The sequence below is a fragment of the Pinus tabuliformis genome, chromosome X (assembly GCF_031772625.1).
Source record: "Pinus tabuliformis cultivar Carrire ecotype Pingquan chromosome X, CPIR1, whole genome shotgun sequence".
NCBI lineage: Eukaryota > Viridiplantae > Streptophyta > Pinopsida > Pinales > Pinaceae > Pinus > Pinus tabuliformis.
The window spans coordinates 1,082,746,568-1,082,765,567 of record NC_142308.1 but is presented as its reverse complement, the minus strand read 5'-3'; the positions used below and the strand labels follow the sequence as shown (position 1 = coordinate 1,082,765,567).

General features: G+C 36.8%; 1 protein-coding gene across 2 annotated transcripts in view; it reads left to right on the top strand.

The window, feature by feature from the left end:
* Positions 1-19,000, top strand: part of LOC149143584 (uncharacterized) — a 282,472-nt gene that overhangs the window by 179,577 nt on the left and 83,895 nt on the right. The gene's annotated exons all lie outside the window — the stretch shown is intronic.

Genomic DNA, 19,000 nt, shown 5'->3' with positions numbered 1-19,000 from the left:
GAGGTCTGTTCTGTGGAGCCATGCGAAGTCTGGCATAATCTGAGGCTGAGGCAGAAGGCGAAATTCAGCCCTGTTGGAATACTGAAGCAGACCTCTTTGAAGACTGAATTATGGACAGTTTGAGGCACCTTATCTCTTTGGTATGCAGCATCTAAGGACAGACATGTGACATCTTGTGAAAAAATCTTTGGAGGGCTGACTTGGCACTTGAAAAATTGGTCTACTGATCAGGTTGGCTATGACTTGGATTTCTCTTTTGCTGACAATGACTCTACAAGGAAAGGATTGCTGGGTTTTTCTCCATTGTGGGTTTTCCTAGGGTAAAAATTGTCTCTTGTCTCTTGTTCACTATGATCTATATTTTCTTGTACTTGAATGGTTAAATAGTTAAAAGTATAATTGTTTGATGAGGAATAAAGAAAAGCTAAAATAACAATAACATCTCCACAAGTAATTATCAAGATCAGAAATTCTAGCTTGCATTCGAATTTCAACATCGTATTAGGGCTAGGAGTTTTAGAACATTCATCCGAGTTACATATCCATGATGTGATCTGAATTCCCTGTAGTTCTGTTGTGAGGTCCAAATTACCTCAGAATGAAACCATCTCTATGATCCGAAGATCCTCCTTGTGGGTATCTCTATGATGAGTCCAAGCCTCTATGAACAGTAACATGACCGTGCCTCCCTCCTTTGTAACAAAGTCCAAACCTATGGAATTTATGAAACATGCTCAAGCCATAAAAGGAAAGAAGCATTTACCTGTGTTTGAAGCCAAATGATACATGTTCTATGGTTATGATCCCTGTGTGAAAGGGGCCAAGTCCCTGTGATAGACCGAAAAGCTAATATCTGAAAAGTGGTATCTCTATGGTTCAAGCCCAAGCCTCCTCCCTAAAACAGGTCAGAGTCTCTGTACTGAAAATCTGAACTTGTAGAAGTGATCTAGAATGAACAAATTAAGCATGCCAAAGTCAAAATTTTATCTCTGCATTAAATCTTCATGGCGTCCAAGGCATCTGAGTTATATGGTCTTATGATCTAGTCCAAGTCTGAGGTTCGAAGCAATCCTAAAGGCACATATTTGATATAAGAAGATTAAGTCTCAAATGTTACCAATATAATGGGGAGCCCCAAATGAAGGATGGTCTGGGTCATAAACAATGTCGAGTTTCACTCTTGTGTAAGACAAAGCCCAAGCCTGTGAAAGGAGTCAAGACCGAGTTTTTTTATCTCTATGGAAAGAGGACAAGTGCGAGTCTTATATAATGATCCAAATATTGGAAATTCGAGCTTCTTATGTTCTAAGTCTGAAGAATAAAACTAGTAACCAAGTCATATAACTAGTGCAAGGCTCATCTTTGAATAATCAATCATGTCTGAAGACTACACCAGAAATCAGAATAAAGACAAGTCCAAGCTTGTATACGGAAGAAGTCTGAAGTATTGAGACATTGCAAATAACAGACCTAATATCTCTTTGAAGCAACACGAAGAAATTGTGATTTGGCACTGTACTCAAAGGTAGAAAAGGAGGACAATCAAGGTTGAATTAATACCCCTCACCCTCTGCAATACAAGAAGGAGATCAATATCTGAAGTCTGTCACTAAAAGAATGAGGTACGTATAATCTTTTGTTCTTATATCTCAAGAGCAAGGATAGCAGAAATCAAGCATAGGTCTAAAATTGTAAGTTTCAAAGTTATCTTGAAACAATGACCCCTAAGTTCTTCAAAGCTAAGATGATCTCAAAGATCTGTACTCTTAGAAGGTTGCATCAATTCATTGCATGGAATACTAGATCTACTATGTTATGAAGGAATCACATTAGGTCTTGTCAAAAACAAGATGAGAAAGAACATGAAGTGTGAGCTACCAATCTTATGCTCCATTAAAAGAAATTGTTGACACTTGATGTACTATGAAAGGGTCTGTAAAAGATACATTGTATAAGAGGTCATGTCCTCTCTATTTAGGATAGAGGCATAATCAATATGATAGCTGCTATTAGGTCTCTATACTACTAGTGTAGCCCCTTATTGTTATTAGTACAACCCCCTTATTCTATTGTTGTGCTCGTGTAGTCCCCATATTGTTATTATTGTGCCCCATAGAAGCCCACTATTGTTATTGTTGTGCTCTTACAATATTATTGTTATGTAGGCTCTGATTATATTGTGACCCCTTAGACTCCTATATATAGAAATGAGGTCTTATCATTTGTATCATCCAAGAATTGTTTATTTGTGTAATGTAAAGGAGGTCGCCCCCTCGAAGAGACTTATTTTGAAGTTGTTAATTTATTTCTTCTTCTATTTTGTGAGTTGGTTGCATAACATTTGGTATTAGAGCTTTGGATTCTAGGGTTTTGTTGTTTCAAACAGGTTATCTTGGCATTTTCGCTATAACTTTTTTTCTTTCAGAAGCTGAAATTAAAACCCATTTGAGCCGAAATCTTGATGAACCTCGTGTGCGAATTTCAAATCTTTTCTCGCTATGTTTTTGGAGATACGAGCTGAGGAATTTAGGGTTTTTGTAGGCTCCAAAATTCCATCTCAAACAGGTGACCTAGGGAAAATCGTCATAACTTTCTCTCTGAGCGTCGGATCCAAATTTCGTAAAAAGTGACAAAATGATGACGGATTGTAGTTTGTTGGGTATTGTTTTCAGGGCTGAAGGTCAAAACAACAACACGTGGCACATCGTACAAGTTTGCTCTATTGAACCAGTCTATAAACAGGTCATTGTGGGAGTCTGGACTTAACTCTTCTTTGCGGAATCCAATTTCGATTAGATTTGTGGGGTTGGAAAGAGGACTCAAAGGGCTACCACATGCCGAAATTTCAGAAGTTGAACATCCGAAATCACAGAGTTACAATTGTTTAAATATCGAGCTCCTAAAAGCATGAAAAAAATGACTCGAATCAAGAAAATAGAAACACGTAGAAAGCAAAATTGGATGGATGATTTGAAGAATGCGATTGAAGCTAAGATAAATAATTTTATCTATGCAATGGAAGCTAATATCGATGGTATAGAAGCAGAATTGAAAGACAACATGGAAGATTTGAAGAAAGACATGGAAGGTTTGAAGGAAGGTTGGACAAAGTTGCTACAAGAAAGGCTTCCTAATGACGAAAAGGTAGTAGAGGAAACTCATGATGAGAACAAAAGAAATGTTAATCATGATTTCATAGAATCTAATGTTGGATTGAAGACCCACCATATTCCAAAGATAGATATGAGTAAGTTTGATGGCAAGGATCCAGTAACTTGGATACTACAGATGGAGCAATATTTTGATCTACATGATTTGCAACCGTAACAAAAGGTATATATTTCATCTTTATAATTAGAACTGAATTAGTTTGTATGGTATAGAGGGCTTTGTTCTCATAAACCACTTGTCATTTGTCAATTTTCATGGAGGAAATGATAACACATTATGAGGATACAAAGAACAACACCTTCTTTAGCCAATTGATAAATCTCAAACAAAAGGGTTCAATGGCAGAGCACATTGAGGACTTCAAAAAATTGAATATAAGGGTAAATGATATTCCAGAGAAACATAGGATTGAAGTCTTCATGAGGTTCGTCTTAGGGAACCTGATTCATTGGAGAAGGCATTCAGGTTGGCAAGAAAAATTGAAAGCAAAATTATGGCGACAAGGAAGCCTACTAATCATAACTATAAAGATGGAAGTGTTGTTACCCTTAGCTTTCCACAAACTATAAGGTTGACACCACAACAATTGGAAGAAAAAAGAGAAAAAGGGCTTTGTTACAGTTGTGATAGAAAATACACTAAAGGTCATAAGTGTGCTGAGAAGAAACTAATTTACGTAGATGGAGAAGGGGAGGAAGAAAATGAACAAGAAACGTCAAAAGAAGAGGATATACACCAGGAACCAACCCCGGAGAAAGAAGAAATGAATCTGACCATATATTGTAATGCATTGACAAGAATTACCGCTCCTCAAACTCTCAAGATAAAAGGACATATCAAGAAGAATAATGTAATAGTGTTGATTGATTCGGGTATTACCCATAATTTTGTTCATTGTAAGATAGCCAAGGAATTGAATTGCTTCCTATATCCAGCACCAGAGTGTCAAGTAATGGTTGCAAATAGAGGAACCATAAACTGCTCTGGAAAGTGCCATAATATCAAGCTATCCAATGGGAGAATATGTCTTGAATAGTCAAATGCTTTCCATTCCAATGGGTGGTGCTGATATTGTATTATGAGTCCAATGGTTACAGTCTTTGGGGATGATAGCTTTCAATTTTCAAGGACTTTCCTTGAAATTTTTTTGGGAAGGAAAGAAAGTTGAATTAAGGGGTGTCGCAAGGAAACCAAGAAAGATAATCATCTCTAATGGCATGAAAAAGCTTCTAAAGAAAGAACAACGGGTTGTGATTGCACAATTATGTTCACTAGAGGTTCAAATAGCGAAATCATCTATTTCCCCTGATTTCCAAAACGTCTTGGACAATCATTCTAAGGTTCAAGCAGTGGAAGATCACATTGAGCATCAACAACAAGTTCTCCAACTCTTAAAGGATAACCTCACTTTGGCGTAGAACCGAATGAAACAACAGACATATCAACATCGCAGCGAAAGAAGTCTTGATGTAGGCGACTGGGTATTTTTGCGACTACAACCATACAAACAAATGTCCCTCAAACAAGCTAAGAAGGCTAATAATTTATCACCAAAGTACTATGGTCCTTACAAGGTGTTGCAAAAGATTGGTAATATGGCACACAAATTGGAGCTTCCTACATCTCCCTGAGTGCACCTAGTTCTCCATGTTCATGCTTAAAGAAGGTTATGGGTGACAAGCTCCCAGTTCAAACACTATTGCCGAAACTTGACGACAAAGGACAAATCATATTGGAACTTGAAGCAGTCATTGAAACAAGCACTCGATAGTGACAAAATCGATCGATTTCAGAGTTTTTAATCAAGTGGAAGAACTTACCTGCTAAAGATTCCACATGGGAGGACGAGATTTTTATATAGAAACATCCAGAACTACTGAAGCGTTGAGGACACCACTTTTTTTGAAGGAGGGGCATGTTAGGTCCCTATACTATTAGTGTAGCCCCTTATTGTTATTAGTGCAACTCCCTTATTCTATTGTTGTGCCCATGTAGTCCCTATATTGTTATTATTGTGCCCCATAGAAGCCCACTATTGTTATTGTTGTACCCTTACAATATTATTGTTATGTAGACTCTGATTATATTGTGACCCCTTAGACTCCTATATATAGAAAGGAGGTCTTACCATTTGTATCATCCAAGAATTGTTCATTTGTGTAATGTAAAGGAGGTTGCCCCCTCGAAGAGGCTTATTTTGAAGTCGTTGATCTATCTCTTCTTCTATTTTGTGAGTTGGTTGCATAACACATGCTTGGACCCTTTCCTTGCACATGAAGACTAAGTTTTTGTGGTATAGTCGAAGTTAAACAATCAATGATCAAAACATTGATGAGCTCCATTTCTATAAAAGGCATGTAAATGGCAATTCTAGGGTTTGTAAACCCTAGAAAAATTTGAACTATGAAAACCCTAGGGACAAAAACCCTAGGACTAGTCGTTTCAGCTGAATGAAGAAGCCCTAGCTCTTGGGAAACACAAAAATGACATCATTTTGATGTGAGGACAACGATGGCGAAAATTACAAAAAGGTCCAAAATTAAGAGCACGCTGACTTTTCTCAAAAGATAAGTATTCTATAACTTTCCTCTTTGATTAAGGCTATTGTTATTATTTTTTAGTTAGTTTCTTGTCTATGTATCCTTTGCTTGGTTGTAATCATTCTTTCATATCCTCTCAGAGAGGATTGCAGGACAATGGCTAGGGCTGCCCAGGCATTGGCAATAGATGGAAGAATTGGAAGAATGAAGCAAAGCATGAAGACTTTCCCAATTTGTACTAGAAGAAGAACTAAGTTTAGAGGGAGCGAGCAATTTAGAGTATGCCTTGATTATTTGTGCCTAAGAGAAGTCAAGATCTAGTATGCAAAAGATGGAAGTATAGAAGCAAGAAGGTTCTCCCAGTAAAAGGAAAAGGTTCATGATAAGACATTTGCCTCAGTTGGAAGAGTTACCCCAGATTTTTGAAGGACATGAAAAAGGAGTCTCATGATTGAAGAAGATCTTGTATTATGATTTGTTTTTGATGAAAGAGGGACTCATGAGTCAGAGGAAAAAGTATTGCCTTCAGAGGGAGCTAGAAGCAGAATTTGACATGAAGGATCTTGGATTGATACACTACTACTTGGGACTTGAGGTTTGGCAGAAACCTGGTAAAATATTCCTTGGTCAAGGGAAGCATGTGATCAAAATCCTCTTGGAGTTTGGATGATGGATTGTAAACCCATGGCAAATCAATTTGAAGAAGTTGAGGAATTCTGATTCAAATCTTGTTGATCCATCATTGTACTAGCAACTGATTGGTTCTCTGATGTATTTGATTTGATTACTAGGCTGGCAGTGTTGATGATGAGAAAAAGTACTATTGGTGGTTGTTTTTGCTTGGGATCTTGTTAAAATTGGCAACCAGGGCAAAACTTCATGTGGGTCATCTTATTCATGGCTGATAATATTTTTATTAGATTCCTCTCGTCGAGAGGTGTAGGATTGATATAAAGATCATCCGATTCCGATAAGTATTCATGGAGATATGAATTTATTTTGATTATGGAATTATTATCAAGCCGACCTACAACTCATGTAGGCTCAGAAGCCCAACAGTCGCATCTATTCACCCACCAACGTTGTGTATAAATATAAGAGGACTTTTCCTCATTTAGACTCACTCATCTCATCACATCTCTCTCTCTCTACTGTGCAGATATGAGTCTCTTCTCTACTGCGCTGAAATGGGTCTCTCTCTCTCACACATGTGAAGCCGGAAGCTGTTGAAACTGAAGCTGCAACTGCAGAAGTAAAGATTGACTTGCGTGGCCTAGAAGATCTCCTCATCTGAACAACGTTGTAGGTTCATCTGAACCTCCTCTGAAAGTCGCAACTTTTGGTGGTGGAATGAAGTCAATCCGATGAACGGTTTGCAAGATATCGACTGCCCTAGTTTGAAGCCGGAAACTGCTGAAACTGAAGCTGCAACTGCAGAAGTAAAGATTGACTTGCGTGGCCTAAAAGATCTCCTCATCTGAACTGCGCTGTAGGTTCATCTGAACCTCCTCTGGAAGCCGAAACTTTTGGTGGTGGAATGAAGTCAATCCGACGGTCGGTTTGTGAGATATGGTTTGCCCTAGTTTGATAATGAAGCCGCTAATGCTGATGCTGCTGATCTAGGGTTTGCTACTGCTGATATGAATCAGATTTATTGTGCTATTTCTCTCTGCTGAATTATTGAAGATAAAAGAAGATTTGATCAAAGGGTTTTCCCACACATTGTGGGGTTTGTCCCTGGCTAGCCGCCACATCTTGTGTCTCTTGTCTTGGCTTGTTTTCTGTCGATCGTTTAATGTTCTATCTGCACTTTACTTTATGTACATGTGATTGCTAATCAGTGGAATATAATAAGAAAAAGAAGTAAACTGTTATAAGCATAGAACATACCATAACTTTACAGATCTGCTATGGTTTCTTGGAAGAGCAGGAAGCAGGATTTTGTTGCACTAGGCACTGTGGAGGAAGAATATATGGTAGCTTATGCAGTTAGCTGTGAAGCAATTTGGCTCTGTAAAATGTTTGATGGATCGTTTGATGTTGTGATACTTTGTAATAAGCTGTATGAAGATTATCAGAAAACCTGATTTTCCATGGAAGGTTGAAGCACATTATGAATAAGTACCACTATTTGAGATATGGTGTTGATGGGTGTTGAGAAGTTACATTAAATCTCCACAGATAAACAAGTAGTTGATGTAAGGAAAGCATGAGTACTTTCAAGACAAGCTTGGACTTATGGATAACTCCTCCTAGATTGAGAGGTCTAAGGGAGTGAGGATGGACACCTATTTTATCCCTGTGTCATGTCTGTGACCAATTAGGATTAACACCCTAAGTTAGGTACATGGACCCAGATATTGAGAATGGTAGATTGGATAACCATCATGGACTGACATTCTTGTGTCATGTACTATGGCTGATTGGGATTAATACCCTAATTCAAGTACATTAACCCCGTTTAAGAAGAATGGTCAGGTGGACTAACATTTTCATGTGTCAAGTACTATGACCGATTAGGACTGGCACCCCTAAGTCAAGTACTCTGACACTTAATTAGGAAATGGTCTTGTGGAGGACATACTTTGAGGAACCTAGGTGGCGTATGTGCCTCAGAGAGGCAGTTGTTTAGTGTCATGTTGAATGCCTCTTGTTGTTGCTCAAATTGTACACATGAATGCGACAACGCTCAGGGCAGGCGTTGTCACTCTGATCTCGACCCTTTCTGTTTAAGCTGTCTCCCTACAATAGGCTAAGGGGGGTAGTCTCTATGGATGAAACGAGATTTTGGGAGAGACAACTGAATGGCTTAACAACTTGGTTAATGATGATTAACAAGTTTAATTGTTAGCATGATTTAATTAGATTATTAAGAGATTAGTGCCTTATGGAGTCAAATCACTTGCACAATATAGATTAGTTACCAAGTTACCGAATGAACAATTGTTGCTTAGGATGCACACTATCCTATATGAGATGCGATACCTAGAACTAAGTGAAATGCAAACTCTTGGTTAATTTTAGATTAGATGCCTATTCTAAATGAACCTTTTCTTTCAACTGTTTTGAAGTTAGTCTCAATTGTAGGCTGTAGAGAGAAACCCAGGGGAAGATAGCAATGGCTATATTAACGATAAGCCCCCTGGAGTTCTAACCACCCAAATGCCTCTAGTGTCGCAAAAGTTGTGGCTCTGACGATTGCAAGGTCACCGTGTTAACCACAAGTGAGGGTCTAAACTTTGCAAGCTGGGTGAGAAAGGTGGTCCTATCGTCTTTCAACCAAGCTTATGCTTGGAGGTAAATTTTAACAATGCACTACTAGTCCTAAAATGCAAGTGCAAAAATGAGTGATTAGCTTTAGGTGAGATTGTTAAATGTTTTAAGTACTTTGAGACAAATTATCTAAATAATATTCGATTTAGAGCAATAAAGGAAAGTACTTAACAATTGCAAAGACAATCTTCACCAAAAGTAGTGCTTAATGAACTCTTTGATTACAAAGATTATCCAATGACAAGTAGAGAGTGTAAAGAAATTCAAGATTAGAAATCTCACAATGGACAATTACTTGATCAAATAACAATAAATGTAAAATGCACAAGTCCAATGTTTCTCTTAACAATATTAATGTGCCAATTAGACAATGCCAATCCTTCAACAAGATATCAACACAATTAGCAATTCTTGAGATTACTTAGATGACTTCAAGATTACTCTTATCACAATATCAATATGGTGATTAATCAAGTGCTTCAAAAGTGAGTCAACTAAAATTTTGCGAGGTTATGATTCTTAGATGTGATGCTCACTTGCAAAACAATATGTTAGTGCACTTATTACAAAAAAGTAAACTCACAAGAAATATTTATAATGCTAATTATGACAATAACAATGGAAAGCAATTTAACTTTCAAATGACAAGCAAATATCCAATTCCCTTGGGAGATATTCAATAACAATGAAAGAGAGAGAAAGGCTTTCACTAATTTAATAACCAATGACATGTAGTAATGCTTGCAATTAGAACTATTAGGCAACTTAGACAATGATGATACACTTAAAGATATTATTCTTTACTTGATGTTAATGACATTAAAAGAGCAAGAGCAAACCTGTGAGAGCAACAAGCCTATCTTATTAAAGGAATGCCAATTCGGTCCAAGTATACCAATTATCCTTTAGAGCATCTATTTATCAACTAGATGAGATTGCCAACTGTGAAATGCTTATGAATGCAAGAGTGTAGTAGATGGATGCAAGAGCTAGGAATGAAATGCAAGAGACCGATGATCACAATAGTAAGAGAGAAAGCCCAATCAAATTATTTTGCCAACAACAAGACCATTAACAAAGATGCAAGGGATGCTAAGAGTGAATGCCAATAAGTTTAGGTGCCACTACTATGCCTTTTAAGCCACTGTTATGTTGATATATCAGATCTGATATAAATTATGCAGTTAATCCAAATGAAAGATGAAGGAAAGAGAAGCAAACCCAAGGCCTAATAGTCAATGCCAAGCTTGGAGATATGGAATAAATTAGTTTCTCAATAGCTGCACTCACCAAGTGTTAGCTCAAAACCATAGACCAGACCTTTATGACTGTTGCAACCATGTCCACATACACATGCCAATAATAGATAAGCCTTATAGAGAAATAACTAGCAAAGCTAGGGCATAAAAAATTGGAGAGTTGAACACAAAAAATGATGTTTAATGCTTGGAACTTGGTGATCAATCCCTGGAGGGTCTGCAAAACAAATTGCTAGCTTGAAAACACAATGTAAATTACTTCAAACCCTTACCATAGGCATGCAATCACAAGAATTTGTCAAATTTTAATGCCAAAACCCCACAACCATGCCAAAAAATGCCCAATGATGGAAGGGAAATGCCCCAGAAGGTCCGTGGCTGGGAAAAGTGGCCTTCTATGCCTGCACTGAGAGAGAAAGAGCCCCAAAAGGGCTGCCACTAACCTAACTAGGCCTGTGGGTAAGTGGGAGAGGCCTCCAAGGCCTGCCACAAGCCTTAAGGCTTAAAGGGGCTGTGATTTGATGGAAAAGGTCCTTAGGGACCGCGACCAAGGTCCAAAGGGGCTGCCACTAAAGGAAGGTGGTCACGGACGGCATACGGCTAAGCCCTAGAGGCTGTCGCTAGGGTAGAAGGGCCCTCAAGGGTTGCAACTAGCCTCCAAGAGGCTAAAAGATGCATTCGGACCCTAGGAAACCCCAAAAAGTCACTGCAAAACCAATTTGAAGGGGTCAAAAGGCTAGCGGCCTCCTTCAACTTGAGCGTTGAGTTTCTGGAAGATGGAGATGTTAGATCTTACCCTCAAGGGCCTAGATCAATCTTCCTCTTTTGTATGAATAGCTCAAAAAATAGTTGTTGCTTCAAACCCTTGAGTTGTCACCTGCACAAATGAAAAGAAGAGAACCCAAGAGCCTAATAAATACAAAATTGAAACAAAACCCCAAAACCCAAATAATTATTACAAAACTTCAAAGGCAAACGAGGGTTAGATTTATTTACAAATATTCACAATATTTACAAAATTTAAATATTTACTCTTATTAACTGATTAAATATTTGTAGTGCAAAATAAAATAAAATTTTGAGATTTTAGAGTAGATAATATGGATGAATAATTTCGAAAACTTACTAGCCAAAATCCTCCTGCAAAATCATTTGTCAAAATGAAATCCCAGAGCTCAAACAAGGTTGATCCTTCCTCACACTCTGTGAACTTGGAGTCCAAGGGCTAGTGTCCCTGTAGATCTTTATTTAATCTTGAAATAATTGTTAGATCATGGGATGTGTTGACCATTGGAGTGGCACTTGATGATTATATGAAGACTCCATTGCCCAAGGATGATCCAGAGGACACTTGTAACATCAGATATCATCAGTCAACAAAGTTTTTTAACTCTACTTCCATTTTCTCATCATCTTTCTTGTACCCAGATTCCAAACCATACCGGGAATTGTAATAAGTGATACTAGTAATGATGAGTTTTTGAGTCTGTAACAGGCCTAGGATTTTGGGACTCGATCGGCTAACGAGTACACCGTGGAGTGTTTCTTTTTATCTGGTTCTTTATCCCTTCTTTTCAGAGGCGGTTAATTTTCTGGGTTTTTTCACCCACATTTTACCCCAAAACCGGCGTGATGGTTTGAAGGTTTAGCCCCTAACACATCTTAGAGTCTAGATTCAATACATATTACCATACTAAATCACACAAAAAATTTCGTGGAATTTGGTTAGGTCTAGGTAGTTATTTTTTTAATTTTTTAGATTTTCCGCATTGCGGAAATTGCTAAGAAAATTATACTTGTAATGTAATAAGTGATGTCTAAAGAAGTTGTATGGGGTATGAGTAATGAAATTTGCACTTCTCACCCTCAACTTTCTAGTACGACACGCTCTGATGGGTTAAAAATGTGTTTTGAGCCCTGAAAACCACTTTTCCTAAGTTTAGTGGGAAATCCGGCAATTAATTAAGCCAGGAATTAAATAAATGGGAAAAATAAATATCCATACATGCTAAATGTTGTGGAAACGAGGGGGAAAATTATGGGGCAGTTAAAGTGAAGTCCCAAGGTGATGTGGACTCCTAAAATCAAGGAAATGACATGTGCTAAAATAAAATCAAATTTCTGACATTAAAGGAGAAAGCTGCTTACTTGGAAATTCGAATTTGTGAAGTTAATGCACATTTGAGAGAATTTGAAATAATATTTGGTGGAGATTTTTGTGAGAAATATTTCCCACATGGGTTACCACTCATATACACTTGTCATTTTATCATAAAATTCGAATTTGACACATAAGGGAAGAAGAAGATGATGTCCACTTGCCAAAATTCGATTTTTACACTTGGCATTGGAACATTGTTCAACAAATTCGAATTTCTCTTTGGGATTGTCACCTCATGCCACTTGTTTAATCACTTATACATTGGGATTGACTCCAATGCCATTTGTCATTGTCATTCTTCATTGGGATTTGCTCCCAACTCTCTATATAATAGAGCCATGGGCTCTCATATTGTATCATGTAATAAGCTATTGGGCTTGATGAAACTCTGCCATTTTGTACTTGCATACTTTCTTAATACAATCAAGACTTTGGGGCTATATGGCTGGTGTTCTCCTGGTGTTATGAGGTGATGTCCTAACATTCTACTGATATTGTGTTTAAATTCTTTCGCATGTTGAATTAATATTAGTTTATGTTTGGATTGATGTGTGCAAGCTATCTTGCATATATCATTGATTTAAAGTAATATTCTAGGGATAAGCTTGCCAATTCATTTTAGGAGGAATGCTTGGTTTGTCTTATTCATTATATTGCTCTAATCTTGTGCAAACTAATACGTGTTCAAGTGTGTAGGAAAGATCTTTTGTATTGTGTGTAGGAATCCATCTGGAAGTGGGAGAGATCTCAATTAGATCAATTCACTCCTAGAGTCACAACGATCCAAGACTCAACCATTTTTTCGCTCCAAGTTTTCCATCCAACGAAGAGTAAAAGAGATTTTTCTTAGTTTATAACTACTTGATCATCCATTTAAAATTCAAAATACTTCTTTGGTTCTAGTTCTTTCATAGTTATATCTCCTATTCAAGAGTCGTTTCTAAAGCTAGGCAAGCATGGGGGTTCGCTCCCATTACTTGAGCTAGTACTTTGTAAATTAAATTCTAAGTTTAGTTTTGGTTTCTTTTTCCTAATTTTACACTGACACTTGATATTTTTTTTGTGTTTTGTAGCCCATAGGCTTGAGCATTGGGCAACAAGGAGCTTGAGGAGAAGCTTTGGAAAAATACTCACACTATCCAAACACTGATTTCTAGGGAGGCCATAAGCATTAGGGAGAGAGTTGCAAACTCATCTGGGCCGTGGGACTTTTGAGCCTTGTGAATCTCTTTTGGAGAGCTTTTTCCATCTTCAAGTTTGTTGTTGTTATATTTTTGGGGAGAGAGTCTAGCTTTGTTATTGTCCCATTTTTGTAAAGATCTCTTTTGTATTGTGGGCTGCTTTCTTAGATGCATATTTACCCGCTTTAAGCGCTAATAAAAGATAAAAAAAATTGTTGGAGGGAGCTTGGGATTTTTCCCATATTATCCCCCTTCCTCATTTAGAGGAGGGATTTTTGTGGGTGGCCTAATCTTGCTTTTAGTTTTTTTTTAGCTTCTTAGCTTTTTAATTTCATATTGTGCATGCTTAAAATCAACACATTTCACTCCACATGCAAATTTTACTAATCTTGTATTTAAATTCTCACATGCAAATCTGATTTCAAGAGGCACTTTGGATGCAAGCATTGTAGTCTCTTTTAAGTTTGCAACAAGTTTAATTTTCTTGTACTTGAAAATTGACTCATTTTTTGGTTAAATTGCATATTGTCATGAATGATTGATTTCACTTTCAAGTATTATTATTTTGGGTTCAAACTTAATTGCATGTTGTCATCTTGGTCTAACATTTGAGTTCCTTTTTGTATCCTTTTGAGCAAGATAGTTTCCATGCTTTGATTTGTAGACTTATTCAGAAAGTATTTATAATATCTTGTGCTAACAATTTATTGTTTCACTTTTCAGGGTTATTTTGGCTTTCCATTTGAAAGCATTTCACTTCATTTTAAGCAAAATACAATTTAATTTCTTAAAAAGAAAATACTTGGAAGGCATTGGTTGTTTATGGATTTCATGCTTATCTTATGATGGTTATTGCTCATATTAATGTTGCTTATAAATCTTAAATAGATAATCTATTTAACTCTAACAATTCTCCTAGAAACTCACATCTTTTTTAACTTAACTTTTCATTAGGGACCACCCCCCTTAACTAACGTAGGAGATAGCTCAAATGGAGAGAGTCCGAATTAGTTTGACAACCCCTTCTCTAAGTTCCCTGCCACCAACTAGACCTTGTGGGGTTGAAGGGTTTTTCTCACTAACTTGTAGGCAGGTGTAGGCAGCAGGGTCAACATTTTTGGCACCGTTGCTGGGGACAAGTCTTTTTGTACCTGAGAAATCGACTAACTTTTGGTTTTTGCATGTTGGATTTTAGAGTGACTCTTGTTCAAGTGGTGACTCCACTTATTTCATTTTCTGCAAGGAATTTTACTTGAAGCTTGCTTCTTGTAAATTTCTTGCTAATCTTGGAAAGGAGCCTCTCTTTGTTATCCATTTTCTCTTTCAGGGTCAAGTGAGCATGACATCATGAATGATTTGTTCACCCCTTGTAATTTTATTAACATTTCAAGCTATTCAAATTTCATTCTGGATGAAGTCGTTGAGGCTATCGAATAGTTGCCTAGTTTTCTTGGTGACAGTGGCATCAGTAGTGAAACTCACCTTGGGAATTTCCACCTTTGGGTGAGAAAATGGTGCCATGATATTAACCATGAGGATGTTAAAATGAGACTTTTCATCTTTTCAATGGATTGGTTTATAGAATTACCTACTAACAGTTTTGATTCTCTAGAATCAATCATTGACACCTTTGAAGAAAAATATGGATATGAAAGAAAGATCAAAGCGAAAACAAATGAGAATGATAAGGATCTCATTAAGGGGTTGATTGAAATGATTAAGGATATGCAACTCAACCAATTTCAACTCATTAAGACCATGGAGGTAAATCATGCACAAGCAATAAAGTCCATGGAAGTCAATCATTCTAATCAGATGACCTCTATTCAAAACAGGTTGCTCGCCATGGAAGGAAAACAAGTGCAATTAATCAACACCATGGAAACAAATCATGCCAAGGAAATAAGTGTTATGAAGGCCAATCAGGTCACTTTTCAGAATAAGTTGGATGAAATGGAAAGATTACAGGTACACAAATTCCAACTTCCGTTAAATGATGAATGGGAAAGGAACAAAGAAACAAATCTTAAACCTCTTGATCCACTGAAGCAATCTTCATCTCATTATGAGGAGGTCATTTTCTCCATTGAAAAATGGCTAATTGATGGAGACTTGGATAGCAAGAAAACTGAGGGGAATCAGGTTTATACTTATGAGATTGACCCATCACCCATGTTAGAGCATAAGAAGAATGGACAAAGGCAAGTCAAAGAAGTCTTGGATACTTGAATTTTCCATCAGAGCATCTTCAAAATCGGACAGAAAGGTCTACTTTGATCACCTCAACATCAACATCACAATCTAGTAAGAAGAAAAGAAAAAAGTGGAAAGGATTTGGTAAATCTGATGGCCATGTACAACAGAAAAACAGCCCATGGATCTACCTGAAAGTAAGCAGGTTTCAACATGAACTTCATTGAGGACATCTGATGCTATGGGGCATCTTTTTGTATCATACTTCTAACCTTATCCCTTGTCATTTTTGTTTAATTAGTTTTATTTCATGAATAAATTGTCATTTAAGGCTCTTAAAATAAATTTCCATTTCTTTGTTTCTGTACTTTATTTCATTTGATGATATTTTGAATGGATACTGCTGATATATGTCTTTTGTCGATGGATGCAAATTCCAGGTTCTTGCACACTATCACTTTGTATCTAGCATGCATCTCCATATGGAGCCAAATGTTGACCACTGGAGTGGCACTTGATGATTATATGAAGACTCCATTGCCCAAAGATGATTTAGAGGACACTTGTAACATCAGATATCATCAGTCAACAAAGTTTTTTAACTCTACTTCTATCTTCTCATCATCTTTCTTGTACTTAGATTCCACACCCTGCGGGGAATTGTAATAAGTGATACTAGTAATGATGAGTTTTTGAGTCTATAGCAGGCCTAGGATGTTGGGACACAATCAACAAATGAGTACACCTTGGTGTTTTTTTTATCTGGTTCATTATCCCTTTTTTTCAAAGGCGGTTAATTTTTTGGGTTTTTTCACTCACGTTTAACCCCAAAGCCGGGGTGATGGTTTGAAGGTTGAGTCCCTAACACATCTTAGTGTCTAGAGTTGATGTATATTATCATATTAAATCACGCAAAAAATTTCGTGGAATTTGGTTAGGCTTAGGTAGTTATTTTTTTAATTTTTTAGATTTTCCGCATTGTGAAAATTGCTAATAAAATTATACTTGTAATGTAATAAGTGATGTCTGGAGAAGTTGTATGGGTTATGAGTAATGAAATTTGCACCTCTTACCCTCAACTTTCTATTACGACACACTTTGATGGGTTAAAAATGTGTTTTGAACCCTCAAAACCCATTTTTCCTTGAGTTTAGTAGGAAATCTGGCAATTAATTAAATCAGAAATTAAATAAATAGAGAAAAATAAATATCCACACGTGCTAAATGTTGTGGAAATGAGGTGGAAAATTAGGGGGGAGTTAAAGTGAAGTCCCAAGGTGATGTGGAATTTTAAAATCAAGGAAAGAACATGTGTTCAAATAAAATCGAATTTCTGGCATTAAAGGAGAAAACTGCTTGGAAATTCGAATTTGTGAAGTTAATGCACATTTGAGAGGATTTGGAAGAATTTTTGGTGGAAATTTTTGTGGGAAATTGTTCTCACATGGGTTGCCACCCATATACACTTGTCATTCTATCATAAAATTCGAATTTGGCACATAAGGGAAGAAGAAAATGATGTCCACTTGCCAGAATTCGATTTTTACACTTGGCATTGGAGCTCCATTCAACAAATTCGAATTTCTCTTTGGGTTTGTCACCTCATGCCACTTGTTTAATCACTTCTACATTGGGATTGACTCCAATGTCATTTGTTATTCTCATTCTTCATTGGGATTTGCTCCCAACTCTATATAATAGAGCCATGGGCTCTCATATTATATCATGTAATAAGCTATTGAGCTTGAGGAAACTCTACCATTTTGTACTTGCATACTTTCTTAATACAATCAAGACTTTGGGGCTATCTGGTTGGTGTTCTCTTGGTGTTGTGAGGTGATGTCCTTTCATACTACTACTATTGTGTTTAGATTCTTTTGCATGTTGAATTAATATTAGTTTATGTTTGCATTCTTGCTTGGATTGATGTGTGCAAACTACTTGCACATATCATTGATTTAGACTAGTATTTTAGGGATAAGCTTGCCAATTCATTTTAGGAGAAATGATTGGTTTATCTTATTCATTATATTGCTTTAATCTTGTGCAAACTAATACATGTTCAAGTGTGTAGGAAATATCTTTTGTATTGTGTGTAGGAATCCATTTGGAAGTGGGAGAAATCTCAATTAGATCAACTCACTCTTAGAGTCACAACAATCCAAGACTTAGCTATTTTTTCGCTCCAAGTTTTCCATCCAACGAAGAGCAAAAGAGAGTTTTCTTAGTCTATAGCTACTTGATCATCTATTTAAAATTCAAAATACTTCTTTGGTTTTAGTTCTTTCAAAGTTATATCTCCTATTCAAGAGTCGTTTCTAAAGCTATGCAAGTATGGAGGTTCGCTCCCTTAGTTGAGCTAGTACTTTGTAAATTAAATTCTAGGTTTAGTTTTGGTTTATTTTTCCTAATTTTACACTAACAATTGGTATCTTTTTTTTGTGTTTTGCAGCCCATAAGCTTGAGCATTGGGCAACAAGGAGCTTGAGGAGAAGCTTTGGAAAACTACTCACTCGTGTGTATGCAGGACCCTCCTCACGCTATCTAAAGACTGATTTCTAGGGAGGCCATAAGCCCTTGGGAGAGAGTTGCAAACTCATCTGAGCTGTGGGCCTTTTGAGCCTTGTGAATCTCTTTTGGAGAGTTTTTTCCATCTTCAAGTTTATTGTTGTTATATTTTTGGGTCGAGTCTAGTTTTGTTAGAGTCCCATCTTTGTAAAGATCTATCTCGTATTGTGGGTTGCTCTCTTAGAGACATATTTACCCGCTTTAAGCTCTAATAAAAGATAAAAAAATTGTTGGAGGGAGCTTGAGATTTTTTCCATGGCATTCCCTTTTGTCATTTAGATGAGGGATTTTTGTGGGTGGCCTAATCTTGCTTTTAGTTTTTTCTTAGCTTTCTAGCTTTTTAATTTCATATTGTGCATGCTTAAAATCAACACAGTTCACTCCACATGCAAATTTTACTAATCTTGTATTTAAATTCTCACATGCAAATCTGATTTCAAGAGGCACTTTGGATGCAAGCATTGTAATCTCTTTTAATTTTGCTAACAAGTTTAATTTTCTTGTACTTGGAAATTGACTCATCTTTTGGTTTAATTGCATATTGTCATGAATGGTTGATTTCACTTTCAAGTACTATTATTTTGGGATGCAAACTTAATTGCATGCTGTCATCTTGGTCTAATATTTGAGTTCTTTTCTGTATCCTTTTGAGCA